We start from the raw sequence: 19,781 nt of genomic DNA on the forward strand, positions 1-19,781 counted from the left end.
AGGGGGGCAGTCTAAAGGGGTAAAGATACAAGATAATCAAAGCGGTGAAAAGTAAATATAACTGTGTTGGTTATGCTAAACTGGGGAAACTGGGGAATTGGTAATAAAGGGATTATCTATCTTTTAAACAATAACAATTCTGGAGTAGACTTTCCCTTTAAGTACAAAAAGCAATTAGAAGTTTCTTATAATAAGAGGTGGAGAGCGGTACTGTCCCTGAGAGGTAAAGCTGAAGCATACAGATATTTTACTAGAGATGATAGATTTTCTGTATCATAATATTTATAATAAATGTTATTGCCCTGTTTTTGTAAGATAGGATACTTGTTTCTTGTAGAATGCAAAAATTGTGTGCTTAAACATAGACTTTAGCTTCTAGATAAACTTTAATAAAATGATATTTACATAGTCTAATTTCTGGAGATCTATTAAGTAGAACAACATGACACTATTTGATATCTGTATCATTACCCTATGTAGCATAGTCTAGACTTCTTGGTAATAAAGGGTGTTTTTGATACGCTCTTACCTTTTGCTATGCATTTTGCTAAGGTGATATTTATTAAGGTATATGGGTGTTTTCATATTTCAAATACATTTGAAAAGCTTGTGATAATGTGGGTCATCATGAGGTGTTAATAATTTGCTAATTCAGAATAGGACCATTGATAAAAAAATAACACAAAAAAGACAGAAAGATAGATAGATAGATAGATGATAGATAGATAGATAGATAGATAGATAGATAGATAGATAGATAGATAGATAGATAGATAGATAGATGATAGATGCACAGTTGATCCCTCATAGATTATTCCTGAAATAGATTACCAGGTTTATTTTGCTAGTATAGGAAATTTACACAGGGAACAGTTTTTATTTATTGCTTTTTTTTTAGGAACCCTCCCCCCATTTACCTTACACCCAATGACTTTCATTTTCATGTAAGACAATGAAGAATATATTTATTTAACAATACAAACATATGCAATTTAAAGCATTTTCAGATCTAGATTTGTCAAGTTATAATTAAGTATTTATCAAAAGAGGTTAGCACTGGACTAATAGTCTGAAGGCTTGGGAGTTGGAAAAAAATGCATTATTATTTATACCTTTATTTCAACTGTGTTTCAAAGACATACTATTTTAACATTTTAATCTATGGCAGGGCACATAACATAAACATGCCACTAATATACTATATTCCCAAGTAGAAAAGACGTGTGTACATTTCTGAAAATAAAATACATTTTACATTCAATAATCCTTTAGATCTACTGAAACAGTCATATGATTAACAGCATCAATAAAAGTCAGACACATAGGAATATGCCCCGATAGAGACCTTATACTGACCTCCACTGTCAAGCCTTCCAGAGTCAATTTTTTTAATAATAAGAAATGTCACTCACTGAGAAGGTGGCAAACTATGGGGAAATGTGAGAAAGTAGTATATGCCAAAAAGGAAGCATGATCAGATTTGCTGAATCCCAATACATATGCAGTAGACTAATACATATAGATAAAGAAAGAACACTTAGAATTTATATTTTACAAAACAAAGATAACGGTTGATCATGTATAACTGATAAATCTAAAAAATGGAAACATTGAATCTAATCATAATATGGGCATATATTGTGAACACGTCTTACAGTATCTGTTGCCTATACATTAGGCAAATGGGCCATGCTTAATGGTGATATGGTGCATACACCAGGAATGTTGTTATTATATATTTTACATGGATCTGCAGGAAGAGAGATTTAAGATTTCACAATACTGTTTTCCTTACTTGTCTGTAATATTATCAATGTATTATGCAATATATTGTGAATGTATTGTGCAACTGTTGTAAATTAAAATACAATTTAAATTAAAAAAAATAAAAACAATCATCATCATTTTAATAATAGTGATCATTATCATTAATAATATTCATCATCATTATTATAAAGTATAATTTTTAAACAAAAATTTAGCTTATGATAAAAACATAGAAAGTAATATTTGTGTGGTTTCTCATTAACTGTATTGTAATACGTCATTCAAATACAGTTTTACAATTCAAGTTTAAATCATTAAAGGTACACTGAACCTGAAATTTTTTCTTTCGTGATTCAGATAGAGCATGCAACTAATTTACTCCTATTATCATTTTTTCTTCTTTCTCTTGCTATCTTTATTTGAAAAAGGGGATTCAGACTTCTGGACAGCACTTTTTTATTGGTGGAGGAATTTATCCACCAATCATCAAGAACAACCCAGGTTGTTCACCAAAAATGGGCCGGCATCTAAACTTACATTCTTGCATTTAAAATAAAAATACCAAGAGAATGAAGAGAATTTGATAATAGGAGTAAATTAGAAAGTTTCTTAAAATGTCATGCTCTATCTGAATCATGAAAGAAAAAATTTGGGTTCTGTGTCCCTTTAAATCATTATTTTAATAAGCAATACTGCAAGACTGTAAATTAGCTACATGTACATTTCTTTCTACTTATTGCCTTTGTTTTCTTTACATAACATTTCACTATCATATTGGTCTACATTCTTAATAATGATTTAACTGTATTTATTTATTGTTGACAGAATGTAAAACTAACACAGAGCAGTTACAGGGGTTAAAGGGACAGTCAAGTCCAAAATAAACATTCATGATTCAAATTGGGCATGTAATTTTTAACAACTTTCCAATTTATGTTTATCACCAATTTTGCTTTGTTATCTTGGTTTTCTTAGTTAAAAGCTAAACCTATGTAGGCTCATATGCTAATTTCTTAGACCTTGAAGGCCGACTCTTATGTGGATTCATTTTAACAGTTTTTAACCACTAGAGGGGATAAGTTCATGTGTTTCATATAGATAACATTGAGCTCACACACATGAGGTTACCTAGGAGAAAGCACTGATTGGCTAAAATGCAAGTCTGTCAAACGAACTGAAATAAGGGGGCAGTTTGCAGAGGATTAGATACAAGAAAATCACAGAGGTAAAAAGCGTATTATTATAACTATGTTGGTTATGCAAAACTGGGGAATGGGTAATAAAGGGATTGTCTATCTTTTTAAACAACAACAATTCTGGTGTTGACTGTCCCTTTACATTTTTTCTGTCCATCAAAATCTATCAAAATCTATGGCCCCTATTTATCATTTGGCAGGCGGGCAAGGATCATTATCAGGAACCTCATTTGACCGGCTTTGTGGTGAGTGGGCAGCATCTGCTTCCCACATTTATCATTGCACAAGCTATTCCATGTGCAAAAATGCCCCTGCATTGGTTCGGGATGATTTAAGCCCATGATACTTTATGTAGTTTAGAGGTTAAGTAGCTATAGTTTTAAGACTAGCATTTCAGACTCACTTGGTGAAAGCCTAAATTGCTGAGGCCTCTAAGCTGTATCTGCAGCTTAACAAGAGCCAGATTAAGTAGAGCTTTATTTAATGCTCCCGCTCATATTACAAGTAGAAAGTAAACTGTTTTTGCTCACATTCTAACCTGACAATCATAAAAAGATGAACTTACAATATGGTGTGCATGATAACGTATTCCCTATAGAAGTCAATGGATCAAAAAAAGTGGAAAAAAACCCTAACACCCTACTAGCATGCAACCATGATCGCATATTCTCAAGTCCTAAACCCAACATGAATATATGAATATTCTTCATTACAAATTCATATCTTGAACTCCTACTATTCTGCCCTCAATCTCTTTAAGCAACATTACTTCTCTACTCTTATCTCTACTCTTTTTTAAAACCCATAATGTCTGTTCTCCACTTTCAATACTCTTCTCTGCCCCTCTCCCACCTCCTAATACAACTTCTCTGTCAACTCAAGACTTTGCCAGCCACTTCAATAACAAAATCGACTCCATCAGAAACTAAATCAGCTCTCAACATACTTTCATTCTCTCACCCCCTCAAATGCTCGCAATCAACCACAACTCACATAGCCATAAACTTATTTCTTTCTCCCCTGTTACTGAGGAAGAAGTTTCTGTACTTTTACTGCCCTTTCACCTCACTACCTGTCCCCTTGACCCTATTCCCTCACCGCTACTACTGCTCTCTCTTCTACCCTTTCTCCTATACTAACACACATTTTCAACCTCTCCCTCAGCACTGGTATATTTCCCTCATCTCTGAAACATGCACTGGTCACACCTATCCTCAAAAAAACCTTTCCTTGATCCAACCTCCCCATCCAATTACCTATCTATTTTCCTCCACCCTATTGCCTCAAAGCTTCTTGAAAAGCTAGTATATGCACGCCTATCCCATTTCCTTACATTAAACTCCCTCTTTGACCCAATGCAATCTGGATTTCTTCCCCATCACTCCACAGAGACAGCAATCATTAAGTTTACCAATGACCTACTTACAGCAAAATCAAAAGGCCACTTCTTCTTATGCTTATCTTACTTGATCTGTCCGCAGCCTTTTATACTGTTGACCACCCTCTTTTGCTCCAAACTCTCCAATCCTTATGCATTTGTGACAAAGCCCTCTCGTGGTTCTCCTACTACCTGTCAAACCATACCTTTAGTGTAGCCTTCTATGGGTCCTCCACTGCCCTGTCACCACTTTCGGTCGGGGTACCGCAAGGCTCTGTCCTTGGTCCCCTTCTCTTCTCAATCTACACATCTCTTCCTGGATGTCCTCTCACTACCTCAAGCTAAATCTCTCCAAAATATTGCACAAAAAAGTTATAAGGGCTCAAAGTTATGAAGTTTCAGGTGTTAGAAAAAAAGGCAGGCAAAAAGGCTTTAATATAGGGATACAGGCATATACAAGTCTAAAGAAGTATACATTCGCATGTGTGTGTGTATTTGTGTGTGTATATATATATATATATATATACACATACATTTATATGTGTGTACAGATGTATTTATGTATTTTTGTAATACAAAAATATATATGTATACATCTATAGACGCATATATAAGTTTATTGGAAACCTTTGCAGTCAAGTAAATTACATATATTTATCCAATATCATATTTAAGTGTTATACTGTTTATATACTGTAAATGTGTCACATTCTGATGTTCTGCACACATCAGAATAGGTTGTAGACATTTTAAATAGACATTCCTATATCTATCTGTATATCTATACCTATATATATATATATATATATATATATATATATATATATATATATATATATATATATATATATATATATATATATATATATATATATATATATATATAAATAAAAAGAGAGAAGCACTCAACCTGGGAACGAACAATAGCATAATAGCTTGTTCTAAGGCTAGTTACCACCCTAGAAGCAGCCTCTTTTTGCTCAATATGTGCCTTTCACAGAAAAGAACTTTCCTGTAGCATATCAGTCTGATCCTGACTTCACAGTGCAGTCCAGCCCCGAAATACCAGGCAATCCCTTTCTGAACAAGAGAAACAGCAAAACCCCAGACGTACGTTTCGGCCTATTGTGGGCCTCGTCAGTGAGGTGCAGCCATATCCCTCTAGGCACACTGAGCAACGGGTCCACGTCTGGATTCTTCTCTGTGAAAGGCACATATTGAGCAAAAAGAGGCTGCTTCTAGGGTGGTAACTAGCCATAGAACAAGCTATTATGCTATTGTTCGTTCCCAGGTTGAGCGCTTCTCTGTTTTTATTTATGCAAATTATGACACTTGGGGAAGTCTCCCTAAGTGTGATGCGGGAATCCAGACGTGGACCCGTTGCTCAGTGTGCCTAGAGGGATATGGCTGCACCTCACTGACGAGGCCCACAATAGGCTGAAACGTACATCTGGGGTTTTGCTGTTTCTCTTGTTCAGAGAGGGATTGCCTGGTATTTCGGGGCTGGACTGCACTGTTAAGTCAGGATCAGACTGATATGCTACAGGAAAGTTCTTCTCTGTGAAAGGCACATATTGAGCAAAAAGAGGCTGCTTCTAGGGTGGTAACTAGCCATAGAACAAGCTATTATGCTATTGTTCGTTCCCAGGTTGAGCGCTTCTCTGTTTTTATTTATGCAAATTATGACACTTGGGGAAGTCTCCCTAAGTGTGATGCGGGAATCCAGACGTGGACCCGTTGCTCAGTGTGCCTAGAGGGATATGGCTGCACCTCACTGACAAGGCCCACAATAGGCCGAAACGTACGTCTGGGGTTTTGCTGTTTCTCTTGTTCAGAGAGGGATTGCCTGGTATTTCGGGGCTGGACTGCACTGTTAAGTCAGGATCAGACTGATATGCTACAGGAAAGTTCTTCTCTGTGAAAGGCACATATTGAGCAAAAAGAGGCTGCTTCTAGGGTGGTAACTAGCCATAGAACAAGCTATTATGCTATTGTTCGTTCCCAGGTTGAGCGCTTCTCTGTTTTTATTTATGCAAATTATGACACTTGGGGAAGTCTCCCTAAGTGTGATGCGGGAATCCAGACGTGGACCCGTTGCTCAGTGTGCCTAGAGGGATATGGCTGCACCTCACTGACGAGGCCCACAATAGGCCGAAACGTACGTCTGGGGTTTTGCTGTTTCTCTTGTTCAGAGAGGGATTGCCTGGTATTTCGGGGCTGGACTGCACTGTTAAGTCAGGATCAGACTGATATGCTACAGGAAAGTTCTTCTCTGTGAAAGGCACATATTGAGCAAAAAGAGGCTGCTTCTAGGGTGGTAACTAGCCATAGAACAAGCTATTATGCTATTGTTCGTTCCCAGGTTGAGTGCTTCTCTCTTTTTATTTATGCAAATTATGACACTTGGGGAAGTCTCCCTAAGTGTGATGCGGGAATCCAGACGTGGACCCGTTGCTCAGTGTGCCTAGAGGGATATGGCTGCACCTCACTGACGAGGCCCACAATAGGCCGAAACGTACGTCTGGGGTTTTGCTGTTTCTCTTGTTCAGAGAGGGATTGCCTGGTATTTCGGGGCTGGACTGCACTGTTAAGTCAGGATCAGACTGATATGCTACAGGAAAGTTCTTCTCTGTGAAAGGCACATATAGAGCAAAAAGAGGCTGCTTCTAGGGTGGTAACTAGCCATAGAACAAGCTATTATGCTATTGTTCGTTCCCAGGTTGAGCGCTTCTCTGTTTTTATTTATGCAAATTATGACACTTGGGGAAGTCTCCCTAAGTGTGATGCGGGAATCCAGACGTGGACCCGTTGCTCAGTGTGCCTAGAGGGATATGGCTGCACCTCACTGACGAGGCCCACAATAGGCCGAAACGTACGTCTGGGGTTTTGCTGTTTCTCTTGTTCAGAGAGGGATTGCCTGGTATTTCGGGGCTGGACTGCACTGTTAAGTCAGGATCAGACTGATATGCTACAGGAAAGTTCTTCTCTGTGAAAGGCACATATTGAGCAAAAAGAGGCTGCTTCTAGGGTGGTAACTAGCCATAGAACAAGCTATTATGCTATTGTTCGTTCCCAGGTTGAGCGCTTCTCTGTTTTTATTTAGGCAAATTATGACACTTGGGGAAGTCTCCCTAAGTGTGATGCGGGAATCCAGACGTGGACCCGTTGCTCAGTGTGCCTAGAGGGATATGGCTGCACCTCACTGACGAGGCCCACAATAGGCCGAAACGTACGTCTGGGGTTTTGCTGTTTCTCTTGTTCAGAGAGGGATTGCCTGGTATTTCGGGGCTGGACTGCACTGTTAAGTCAGGATCAGACTGATATGCTACAGGAAAGTTCTTCTCTGTGAAAGGCACATATTGAGCAAAAAGAGGCTGCTTCTAGGGTGGTAACTAGCCATAGAACAAGCTATTATGCTATTGTTCGTTCCCAGGTTGAGCGCTTCTCTGTTTTTATTTATGCAAATTATGACACTTGGGGAAGTCTCCCTAAGTGTGATGCGGGAATCCAGACGTGGACCCGTTGCTCAGTGTGCCTAGAGGGATATGGCTGCACCTCACTGACGAGGCCCACAATAGGCCGAAACGTACGTCTGGGGTTTTGCTGTTTCTCTTGTTCAGAGAGGGATTGCCTGGTATTTCGGGGCTGGACTGCACTGTTAAGTCAGGATCAGACTGATATGCTACAGGAAAGTTCTTCTCTGTGAAAGGCACATATTGAGCAAAAAGAGGCTGCTTCTAGGGTGGTAACTAGCCATAGAACAAGCTATTATGCTATTGTTCGTTCCCAGGTTGAGCGCTTCTCTGTTTTTATTTATGCAAATTATGACACTTGGGGAAGTCTCCCTAAGTGTGATGCGGGAATCCAGACGTGGACCCGTTGCTCAGTGTGCCTAGAGGGATATGGCTGCACCTCACTGACGAGGCCCACAATAGGCCGAAACGTACGTCTGGGGTTTTGCTGTTTCTCTTGTTCAGAGAGGGATTGCCTGGTATTTCGGGGCTGGACTGCACTGTTAAGTCAGGATCAGACTGATATGCTACAGGAAAGTTCTTCTCTGTGAAAGGCACATATTGAGCAAAAAGAGGCTGCTTCTAGGGTGGTAACTAGCCATAGAACAAGCTATTATGCTATTGTTCGTTCCCAGGTTGAGTGCTTCTCTCTTTTTATTTATGCAAATTATGACACTTGGGGAAGTCTCCCTAAGTGTGATGCGGGAATCCAGACGTGGACCCGTTGCTCAGTGTGCCTAGAGGGATATGGCTGCACCTCACTGACGAGGCCCACAATAGGCCGAAACGTACGTCTGGGGTTTTGCTGTTTCTCTTGTTCAGAGAGGGATTGCCTGGTATTTCGGGGCTGGACTGCACTGTTAAGTCAGGATCAGACTGATATGCTACAGGAAAGTTCTTCTCTGTGAAAGGCACATATAGAGCAAAAAGAGGCTGCTTCTAGGGTGGTAACTAGCCATAGAACAAGCTATTATGCTATTGTTCGTTCCCAGGTTGAGCGCTTCTCTGTTTTTATTTATGCAAATTATGACACTTGGGGAAGTCTCCCTAAGTGTGATGCGGGAATCCAGACGTGGACCCGTTGCTCAGTGTGCCTAGAGGGATATGGCTGCACCTCACTGACGAGGCCCACAATAGGCCGAAACGTACGTCTGGGGTTTTGCTGTTTCTCTTGTTCAGAGAGGGATTGCCTGGTATTTCGGGGCTGGACTGCACTGTTAAGTCAGGATCAGACTGATATGCTACAGGAAAGTTCTTCTCTGTGAAAGGCACATATTGAGCAAAAAGAGGCTGCTTCTAGGGTGGTAACTAGCCATAGAACAAGCTATTATGCTATTGTTCGTTCCCAGGTTGAGCGCTTCTCTGTTTTTATTTAGGCAAATTATGACACTTGGGGAAGTCTCCCTTAGTGTGATGCGGGAATCCAGACGTGGACCCGTTGCTCAGTGTGCCTAGAGGGATATGGCTGCACCTCACTGACGAGGCCCACAATAGGCCGAAACGTACGTCTGGGGTTTTGCTGTTTCTCTTGTTCAGAGAGGGATTGCCTGGTATTTCGGGGCTGGACTGCACTGTTAAGTCAGGATCAGACTGATATGCTACAGGAAAGTTCTTCTCTGTGAAAGGCACATATTGAGCAAAAAGAGGCTGCTTCTAGGGTGGTAACTAGCCATAGAACAAGCTATTATGCTATTGTTCGTTCCCAGGTTGAGCGCTTCTCTGTTTTTATTTATGCAAATTATGACACTTGGGGAAGTCTCCCTAAGTGTGATGAGGGAATCCAGACGTGGACCCGTTGCTCAGTGTGCCTAGAGGGATATGGCTGCACCTCACTGACGAGGCCCACAATAGGCCGAAACGTACGTCTGGGGTTTTGCTGTTTCTCTTGTTCAGAGAGGGATTGCCTGGTATTTCGGGGCTGGACTGCACTGTTAAGTCAGGATCAGACTGATATGCTACAGGAAAGTTCTTCTCTGTGAAAGGCACATATTGAGCAAAAAGAGGCTGCTTCTAGGGTGGTAACTAGCCATAGAACAAGCTATTATGCTATTGTTCGTTCCCAGGTTGAGCGCTTCTCTGTTTTTATTCATGCAAATTATGACACTTGGGGAAGTCTCCCTAAGTGTGATGTGGGAATCCAGACGTGGACCCGTTGCTCAGTGTGCCTAGAGGGATATGGCTGCACCTCACTGACGAGGCCCACAATAGGCCGAAACGTACGTCTGGGGTTTTGCTGTTTCTCTTGTTCAGAGAGGGATTGCCTGGTATTTCGGGGCTGGACTGCACTGTTAAGTCAGGATCAGACTGATATGCTACAGGAAAGTTCTTCTCTGTGAAAGGCATATATTGAGCAAAAAGAGGCTGCTTCTAGGGTGGTAACTAGCCATAGAACAAGCTATTATGCTATTGTTCGTTCCCAGGTTGAGCGCTTCTCTGTTTTTATTTATGCAAATTATGACACTTGGGGAAGTCTCCCTAAGTGTGATGCGGGAATCCAGACGTGGACCCGTTGCTCAGTGTGCCTAGAGGGATATGGCTGCACCTCACTGACGAGGCCCACAATAGGCCGAAACGTACGTCTGGGGTTTTGCTGTTTCTCTTGTTCAGAGAGGGATTGCCTGGTATTTCGGGGCTGGACTGCACTGTTAAGTCAGGATCAGACTGATATGCTACAGGAAAGTTCTTCTCTGTGAAAGGCACATATTGAGCAAAAAGAGGCTGCTTCTAGGGTGGTAACTAGCCATAGAACAAGCTATTATGCTATTGTTCGTTCCCAGGTTGAGCGCTTCTCTGTTTTTATTTATGCATATATATATATATATATATATATATATATATATATACATATATATATATATATATATACACACAAATATATATATATATATATATATATATATATATATATATATATATATATATGTATACTTTATACATCCTTATTTTTCCCCCTTCTTCCAAAATCTCCACCCTCAATCTTTCTATAACTGTTGAGAACTCCATCATTACCCCTACCCCGCATGCCCGATGTCTTGGGGTCACATTTGACTCAGATCTTTCTTTCACTCCTCACATTCAGTCCTTGTCTAAAGCCTGCCGCTTACACCTTAAAAACATCTCTAAAATTAGACATTTCCTTACAAAAGACACAACTAAGATTTGAATCCACTCTCTCTTCCTTTCCCGCCGCGATTACTGCAACTCTGTCCTCTCTGGTCTCCGCAGCTGCCGCCTAGCTCCTTTACAATCCATAATGAATGCCTCTGCCAGGCTCAACTTCCTTACATGTCGCTCTTCATCTGCTGCACCTCTCTGCCAATCCCTTCACTTGCTTCCTCTTGCCTCTAGGATTAAACACAAAATTTGCACTCAGACATACAAAGCCCTCAACTGCACTGCTCCCCCTATATCTCAGACCTTGTCTCCAGATACTCTCCCTCCCGTCCCCTTTGCTCTGCTCATGACCTCCTACTCTCCTCCTCTCTTGTTACCTCCTCAAACTCCCCATCTTGTGGAACTCTCTGCCTCGCTCCACAAGACTCTCCCCTAGTTTGGAAAGCTTCAAGCGCTCCCTAAAGACTCTACTGTTCAGGGATGCATACAACCTACACTAATATTTCTTTATACATGTTCCTCTCCTCCATTGCTATCCCCTGGACCCCCTTAGAATGTAAGCCTAAGAGTCCAGCTGTTTGTAGATCACCTTCTTAAGAGCTGACTAAAACAGTGCGACTCTTGGCAGGGCCCTCTACCCGTTTGATCCCTATAAATGTTTTGTTGTACTCCGCCTTTGTTTATAGTGCTGCGGAATCTGTTGGTGATATGAATATGGCATATTGACGAAACGCGTAAGCCGCTTGTGCTGCGCATCCGTTTCTACCTTTTTCATGGGTGGCTGTGTGTCATCGTTTTTTTAAAGTAGATTAATAAATGTTATTTTTTATATACAGTATATATATATATATATATATATATATATATATATATATATATATATATATATATATATATATATAGAGAGAGAGAGAGAGAGAGAGAGAGAGAGAGAGAGAGAGAGAGAGAGAGAGAGAGAGAGAGAGAGTCTTTTTTCTTATGTTCTGCTCTACAAATAACCGATAATAATAATAATGAATATTTCACATTCCAATGTTCTTCACATAGCAGAATATGTTCAATTTATTCATAAATACATATTTCTACATATATATGATGGTATTTTGGTACAATATCTATCTATCTATCTATCTATCTATCTATCTATCTATCTATCTATCTATATATATATATATATATATATATATATATATATATATATATATATAAACATAGAAACATAGATATTGACGGCAGATAAGAGCCATAGGCCCAGCAAGCCTGCCCGACCTTACCTAACAGTATAAACTTATCTTTATATATATGATTATATATAGGTATAGATATACAGATAGATATACGAATAGCTATTTAAAATACCTACAATATATTGTGATGTGTGCAGAACATCAGAATGTGACACATTTACAGTATATACACAGTATAACACTTACATATGAATTTTTGCATAAATAAAGGTAATTTACTTGACTGCAAAGGTCTCCAATGAACTTATACAGTATATGCATCTATATATGTATACATATATATTTTTGTGTTTATATGTTTATATGCCTGTAAATACATAAATGCACATATTATAAACACATAAATACATCTGTAGACACACCACACACACACACACATATATATATATATATATATATATATATATATATATATATATATATATATATATATATATATATACAGAATATATATATATATATACACATGCATATGTATACATCTTTAGACTTGTATATGTATGTATCTCTATTTTAAAGCCCTTTTGCCTGCCTTTTTTCTAACACCGGAAATTTCATAACTTTGAGCCCTTATAACTTTTTTGTGCAATATTTTAGTAATAATTTTTATCAGATGCTGTCATTATGAGTACCAGTGTACGTTTAAATGTATTTTTTATGTGTTTTGTGACGCTTTTTTGTTTCACGAAACCTTATTTAGAGCTCTGAGGATGCGCTAACCTGAAGCGCATTAACATCAATTGTGCTCAAGCGATCGGGTTTACTTTCAAATAGTAATACAAGCGAAAAACTCAACAAGCTCAAACATACGCAATAAACCCATTTTCTTTCAGACAGAACTGTTAGCGCTCCACTCGTAACCTAGCCCTAAATGGGGGGCCTATCTATCTATCACTATATCTATCTGTTAATGTGTCTTGAAATCAGCACAAAAAAATGAAAAGCAAACATTTGAACATCTAATAACAAATAATATGCAGTTTTGCCACCTAGTGTATCAGATAATACACATAGAAAAACAAAAATATACCTATACAATCGCACAAAGTAAAAATAATTAAATTACATTTTTTTCCCCCAATATGTTAAAAGCATTACAAGTTTATTCTTCAGGTAGGAGCAGGATGAAATTATTTTAGCGATCCACAGTTAATAAAAAAAGCAAATATAAATCTCTCCAGTGTTTGTTTAGAACTATCCTCGTCTTTGAGTATAAACAGTATCATTTAAAATGGCAAACAACTGTAATTGGTGATTAATTGCACTGGAGGGGGATATGCTATGCTTGTTTACAAATAAAGCCCTCAATCACAATCTCTCTGATATTGGCTCCTGGTAACAACATAGGCAGAGTGTTTTCGAGTGATCCCAATCCAACATGTATTCAGCTGCTAAAAGGCCCCAGATGCAAATGATTTTTCACTCGAAAATATAAAAAAAACTTATTTTCAATTATTAAGTAGTATTTAGTGGAATTGAAAATGTAAATCAAACTGAAACACAATGGCCGTTTGACACCTTTAAGTTTAAATTACATGTGTTTCAACTTAACTCATTTGTACAGTGTTGTACTGACATTTAATATTTAAAAATTAGTTTTTGGCCAATAATTGATTAAGAAAACACCGTTTTCCAGTTTGGTGAGATTTACCTCTGAAATAAAAAAGAAAACTACAGGAAATTAGTTTTTCATTGGACTTTAGAAGTGCAGTTGAGTTCTGCTTTTCATTTGTTGTTTAGTACCTTACATCATGAACCTTGTTTACTTACTGTTTTTATAAAAAAACAACCAGTTCACTAGTGATCCAGCTACCTGTGCGTACATCTGTTCTATGCAGTATCATCAGTCTCAACAGGACTTCCTTAACCACCAACAGCCCTGTCTTCTAATTGTTTGTGTTTGTCCTCTATAATCTAGCATGCATAGCTCTGGCCTTCATTATAAGAAGTTACTTCTATTTTTAGTTCAAACGTTTATTTGGCTTTTGGCCCACTTGGTTCAGCAAGGTTTGTATATATAATTCTTCATTTATAAAATATCCACTTGTATTCTGGTTCTTTACTTGGGACTGCATGGAAATATGCTAAAGGGTCATTAAACACTAAATACATTCTATAAGCATCATATTGAGGTTATTCCATGCCTCCCTCTTCCATGTAGAAATAAAAATGGTGGCACCCATAATTAGAGGGAGGTGCATGAAATCTATTTAAAGTGTGTGTATTTTTTTGTTTACAACAATCACAAAATAGATGGAATGGCATCAGCTATGGTTATTAGCATGCAGGTTTATAACATTATATCAAATAACATCACTGAGTCTAACTCATGTGAAGCCGCTTTTCTAACAATTTTCTATAAACAGATGTTTCAAATTTTCATGGGCACCTAGTATTTCCACCCTGTTATAATGAGCTTCAAACAGAGGCAGCTTGCAGCCGGGGGCAAAATTAGATATCCGGTGTCGCCTGCAAAAGCATTGCCCTTAAAATGGCATTCAGCTCTTTTACTGCCTATCCATAATCTAAAAAAAACACCCCCCAAAAAAGTGATGTGGAGGTGTGGAGCATCGTCGCCGGTGGCTCGGACATCCAGTGTGGGGGATCCTCTTCATGCGATCACTGCCATACACTGAAGCTTAAATGCAAGGTACCCATTTAAAAATGTGATGTACCCCATATTTAAACGGCTACCTTGCATTCAAGCTTCAGTTTATGGCAGGGAAGAGGATCCTCCACACTGGATGTACTCACCACCGGCAATAATGCTCAACGCCTCCACAGCTCCGCGCCAACGGGATGAAGAAAGAAGATGCCCCCGCGATGGATGTAGATGTCGCCGTCTGGATGAAGACTTCTCGCTGCCTGAATGAAGATGTAATTTTGGACTTCAGGAACTGTAAGTAGATTTCCTGGGGTTGGTGTTAGTTTATTATTTTTTTGGGTGTTTTTTTTTTTTTTTTTTAGATTTAGGGCTTTGGGCAGTAAAAGAGCTGCTACAAATGCACCTTTAGGGGCAATGGGTAGCTTAGTTTTTTTTAGACTTACTTTTAGACTTTTACTTACTTACTTTGGGGGGTTGATTGGGTGGGGGGGTAACTGTTAGGGGGACTTAGTTGGTAAAAAGAGCTGTTTAACTTAGGGAAATCCCTACAAAAGGCCCTTTTAATGGCTATTGGTAGATTATTGTTAGGTTAGGGGGTGTTTTTATTTTGAGGTGGCTTTTTTGTTTTTATAGGGCTATTAAATTATATGTAATTTTTATTATTTTGGATCATTTCATTTTTTATTTTTGTAATCTTACTGTTTTTTTATTTTTGGTAATTTTAGGGGGGGTTGTAATGTTAGATTTATTTAAAAATTTTCGTAGTGTTACGTTAATTTATATTTGTAATTTAGGTTTTTTTAATTTGTAGTTTATTTTATTTTATTAGAATAGTTATGTTAGTTTAATTTATATAGTTTAATCTTAGTTTTTTTTATTTTACAGATATGTTTATTTATTTTAAGATAGTTATATTGTAATTTTAATTTAAAGTTAGGTTAAAAATAGGAGTTATTACTTTATTATAGTGTTGGCGATGTGTAGGGCCGGCGGTTTAGGGGTTCATAGGTTTATTTTCATAGGTATTTATTTTGTTGCTGACTCTGATCTTTAACTTTGCCTTTTACCTCCTGATTTTGTCTTGATCAACATTGCCTGTTGCCCAATCCCTGCTTGTTTGCTGATATTGCCTCATGTCTACAGATTTTTCCTGCGCTTCCTGTGTGTTTGATTGTTCACATGTTCCAGACTAATATTCTTACTTTCTGATTCAGTCCTGTGCTTCCATTGAAGCTTTTTATTCCAGCTTGTGTTCCACTACTCTCCAGGTGCAGACTAACACCTTCTCATCATTTCTACCTGCAAGTGATATCTGAGAAATACAGTTGGTTATGTACTGGGTTTGTCCTGGGTCACATCCACTGGGGCCTAGTTATCAAGCCGTCAACCTCAAATACGCTGGAATTCCGCAGCGTATTTGTGGCGAGGCTGATTCGCCTTAGTTATCAAAGGCTAGAGACCGGCAAAAGTAGAATTTTGTGATGTAAGCTTCGATCCGCCGGACTCAGTCCGACACAGATCGATTCTTACGTCACTCCAGATGTTCCGCACACAAGTGCGGCACAATCTGACTACTTTTGCTAGTTATCAAAAAACTAGCAGGTACGCTCAGCACTTTTCCGGCCCAGCGTACCTGGTTTTCAATCCACCGCCCTGGAGGCGGCGGATCCCATAGGAATCAATAGGAGTCTGACCATAGTGAAAGTTCATGTTCGCTGCTGCCAGACATCCCATTGATTCCTATGAGAGCTGTGTACACCTAACACCCTAGCATGTACCCCGAGTCTAAACACCCCTAATCTGTCCCCCTACACCGCCGCAACTAAACAAATGTATTACCCCCTAAACCGCCGCTCCCGGAGCCCACCGCAAGCTATAATAAACATGTTAACCCCTAAACCGCCACTCCCTGACCCCGCCGCAACTATAATATATGTATTAACCCCTAAACCGCCGCTCCCTGACCCCGCCGCAAGTATAATATATGTATTAACCCCTAAACCGCCGCTCCCGGATCCCGCCGCAACCTATATTAAATTTATTAACCCCTATCCTGCCCCCCCTACACCGTCGCCACCTATAATACATTTATTAACCCCTATCCTGCCCCCCACTATGCCGCCGCCACTGTAATAAAATTATTAACCCATAAACCTAAGTCTAACACTAACACCCCCTAACTTAAATATTAATTAAATAAATCTAAATAATATTTCTATTATGAACTAAATTAATCCTATTTAAAACTAAATACTTACCTTTAAAATAAACCCTAATATAGCTACAATATAAATAATAATTATATTGTAGCTATGTTAGGATTTATTTTTATTTTACAGGCAAATTTCAATTTATTTTAACTAGGTACACTAGCTATTAAATAGTTATTAACTATTTAATAGCTTACCTAGCTAAAATAAAGAGAAATTTACCTGTAAAATAAAACCTAACCTAAGTTACAATTACACCTAACACTACACTATACTTTAATAAATTATTCCTATTTAAAACTAAATACTTACCTGTAAAATAAACCCTAAGATAGCTACAATATAATTAATAATTACATTGTAGCTATTTTAGGATTTATATTTATTTTACAGGTAACTTGGTATTTATTTTAGCTAGTTAGAATAGTTATTAAATAGTTATTAACTATTTAATAACTACCTAGCTAAAAGAAATACAAAATTACCTGTAAAATAAATCCTAACCTAAGTTATAATTAAACCTAACACTACACTATCATTACATTAATTAAATAAATTAAATACAAATAACTACAATTAAATACAATTACATAAACTAACTAAAGTACAAAAAATAAAAAAAGCTAAGTTACAAAAAATAAAAAAAATAAGTTACAAACATTTAAAAAATATTACAACAATTTTAAGCTACTTACACCTAATCTAAGCCCCCTAATAAAATAACAAAGCCCCCCAAAATAAAAAAAATGCCCTACCCTATTCTAAATTAAAAAAGTTCAAAGCTCTTTTACCTTACCAGCCCTTAAAAGGGCCTTTCGTGGGGCATGCCCCAAAAAATTCAGCTCTTTTGCCTGTAAAAGAAAAATACAACCCCCCCAACATTAAAACCCACCACCCACATACCCCTAATCTAACCCAAACCCCCCTTAAAAAAACCTAACACTACCCCCCTGAAGATCATCCTACCTTGAGTCTTCTTCACTCAGCCGAGCAGCGATGGAACCGAAGAGGAGATCCGGAGCGGCAGAAGTTATCCTCCAAGGGGCGCTGAAGAAATCTTCCATCTGATGAAGTGATCCTCCAAGCGGCGCTGAAGAAGTCTTCCATCCGATTAAGTGATCTTCCAAGCGGCGCTGAAGAAATCTTCGATCCGGGCGATGTCATCTTCCAAGCGGGGTCTTCAATCTTCTTCTTCAGGATCCATCTTCATTCCGCCGACGCGGAACATCCTTCTTTCACGATGGACTACTGAGGAATGAAGGCTCCTTTAAGGGACGTCATCCAAGATGGCGTCCCTTCAATTCCGATTGGCTGATAGGATTCTATCAGCCAATCGGAATTAAGGTAGGAAATATCTGATTGGCTGATTGAATCAGCCAATCAGATTGAAGTTCAATCAGATTGGCTGATCCAATCAGCTAATCAGATTGAGCTCGCATTTTATTGGCTGTTCCGATCAGCCAATAGAATGTGATCTCAATCTGATTGGCTGATTGGATCAGCCAATCGGATTGAACTTCAATCTGATTGGCTGATTCAATCAGCCAATCAGATATTTCCTACCTTAATTCCGATTGGCTGATAGAATCCTATCAGCCAATCGGAATTGAAGGGACGCCATCTTGGATGACGTCCCTTAAAGGAACCTTCATTCCTCGGTAGTCCGTCGGGAAAGAAGGATGTTCTGCGTCGGCAGAATGAAGATGGATCCTGAAGAAGAAGATTGAAGACCCCGCTTGGAAGATGACATCGCCCGGATCGAAGACTTCTTCAGCGCCGCTTGGAGGATCACTTCATCGGATGGAAGATTTCTTCAGCGCCCCTTGGAGGATAACTTCTGCCGCTCCGGATCTCCTCTTCGGTTCCATCGCTGCTCGGCTGAGTGAAGACGACTCAAGGTAGGATGATCTTCAGGGGATTAGTGTTAGGTTTTTTTAAGGGGGGTTTGGGTTAGATTAGGAGTATGTGGGTGGTGGGTTTTAATGTTGGGGGGGTTGTATTTTTCTCTTACAGGCAAAGGAGCTGAATTTTTTGGGGCATGCCCCACAAAAAGGCCCTTTTAAGGGCTGGTAAGGTAAAAGAGCTTTGAACTTTTTTAATTTAGAATAGGGTAGGGAATTTTTTTATTTTGGGGGGCTTTGTTATTTTATTAGGGGGCTTAGATTAGGTGTAAGTAGCTTAAAATTGTTGTAATATTTTTTAAATGTTTGTAACTTATTTTTATTATTTTTTGTAACTTAGCTTTTTTTATTTTTTGTACTTTAGTTAGTTTATGTAATTGTATTTAATTGTAGTTATTTGTAGTTAATTTATTTAATTAATGTAATGATAGTGTAGTGTTAGGTTTAATTGTAACTTAGGTTAGGATTTATTTTACAGGTAATTTTGTATTTCTTTCAGCTAGGTAGTTATTAAATAGTTAAAAACTATTTAATAACTATTCTAACTAGCTAAAATAAATACAAAGTTACCTGTAAAATAAATATAAATCCTAAGGCCTAGATTTAGAGTTGGGCGGTAGCCGTCAAAACCAGCGTTAGAGGCTTCTAACGCTGGTTTTGGGCTACCGCTGGTATTTGGAGCCAGTCATTAAAGGGTCTAACGCTCACTTTCCAGCCGCGACTTTTCCATACCGCAGATCCCCTTACGTCAATTGCGTATCCTATCTTTTCAATGGGATCTTTCTAACGCTGGTATTTAGAGTCGTGGCTGAAGTGAGCATTAGAAATCTAACAACAAAACTCCAGCCGCA

The sequence above is a fragment of the Bombina bombina genome, chromosome 2 (assembly GCF_027579735.1).
Source record: "Bombina bombina isolate aBomBom1 chromosome 2, aBomBom1.pri, whole genome shotgun sequence".
Classification (NCBI taxonomy): domain Eukaryota; kingdom Metazoa; phylum Chordata; class Amphibia; order Anura; family Bombinatoridae; genus Bombina; species Bombina bombina.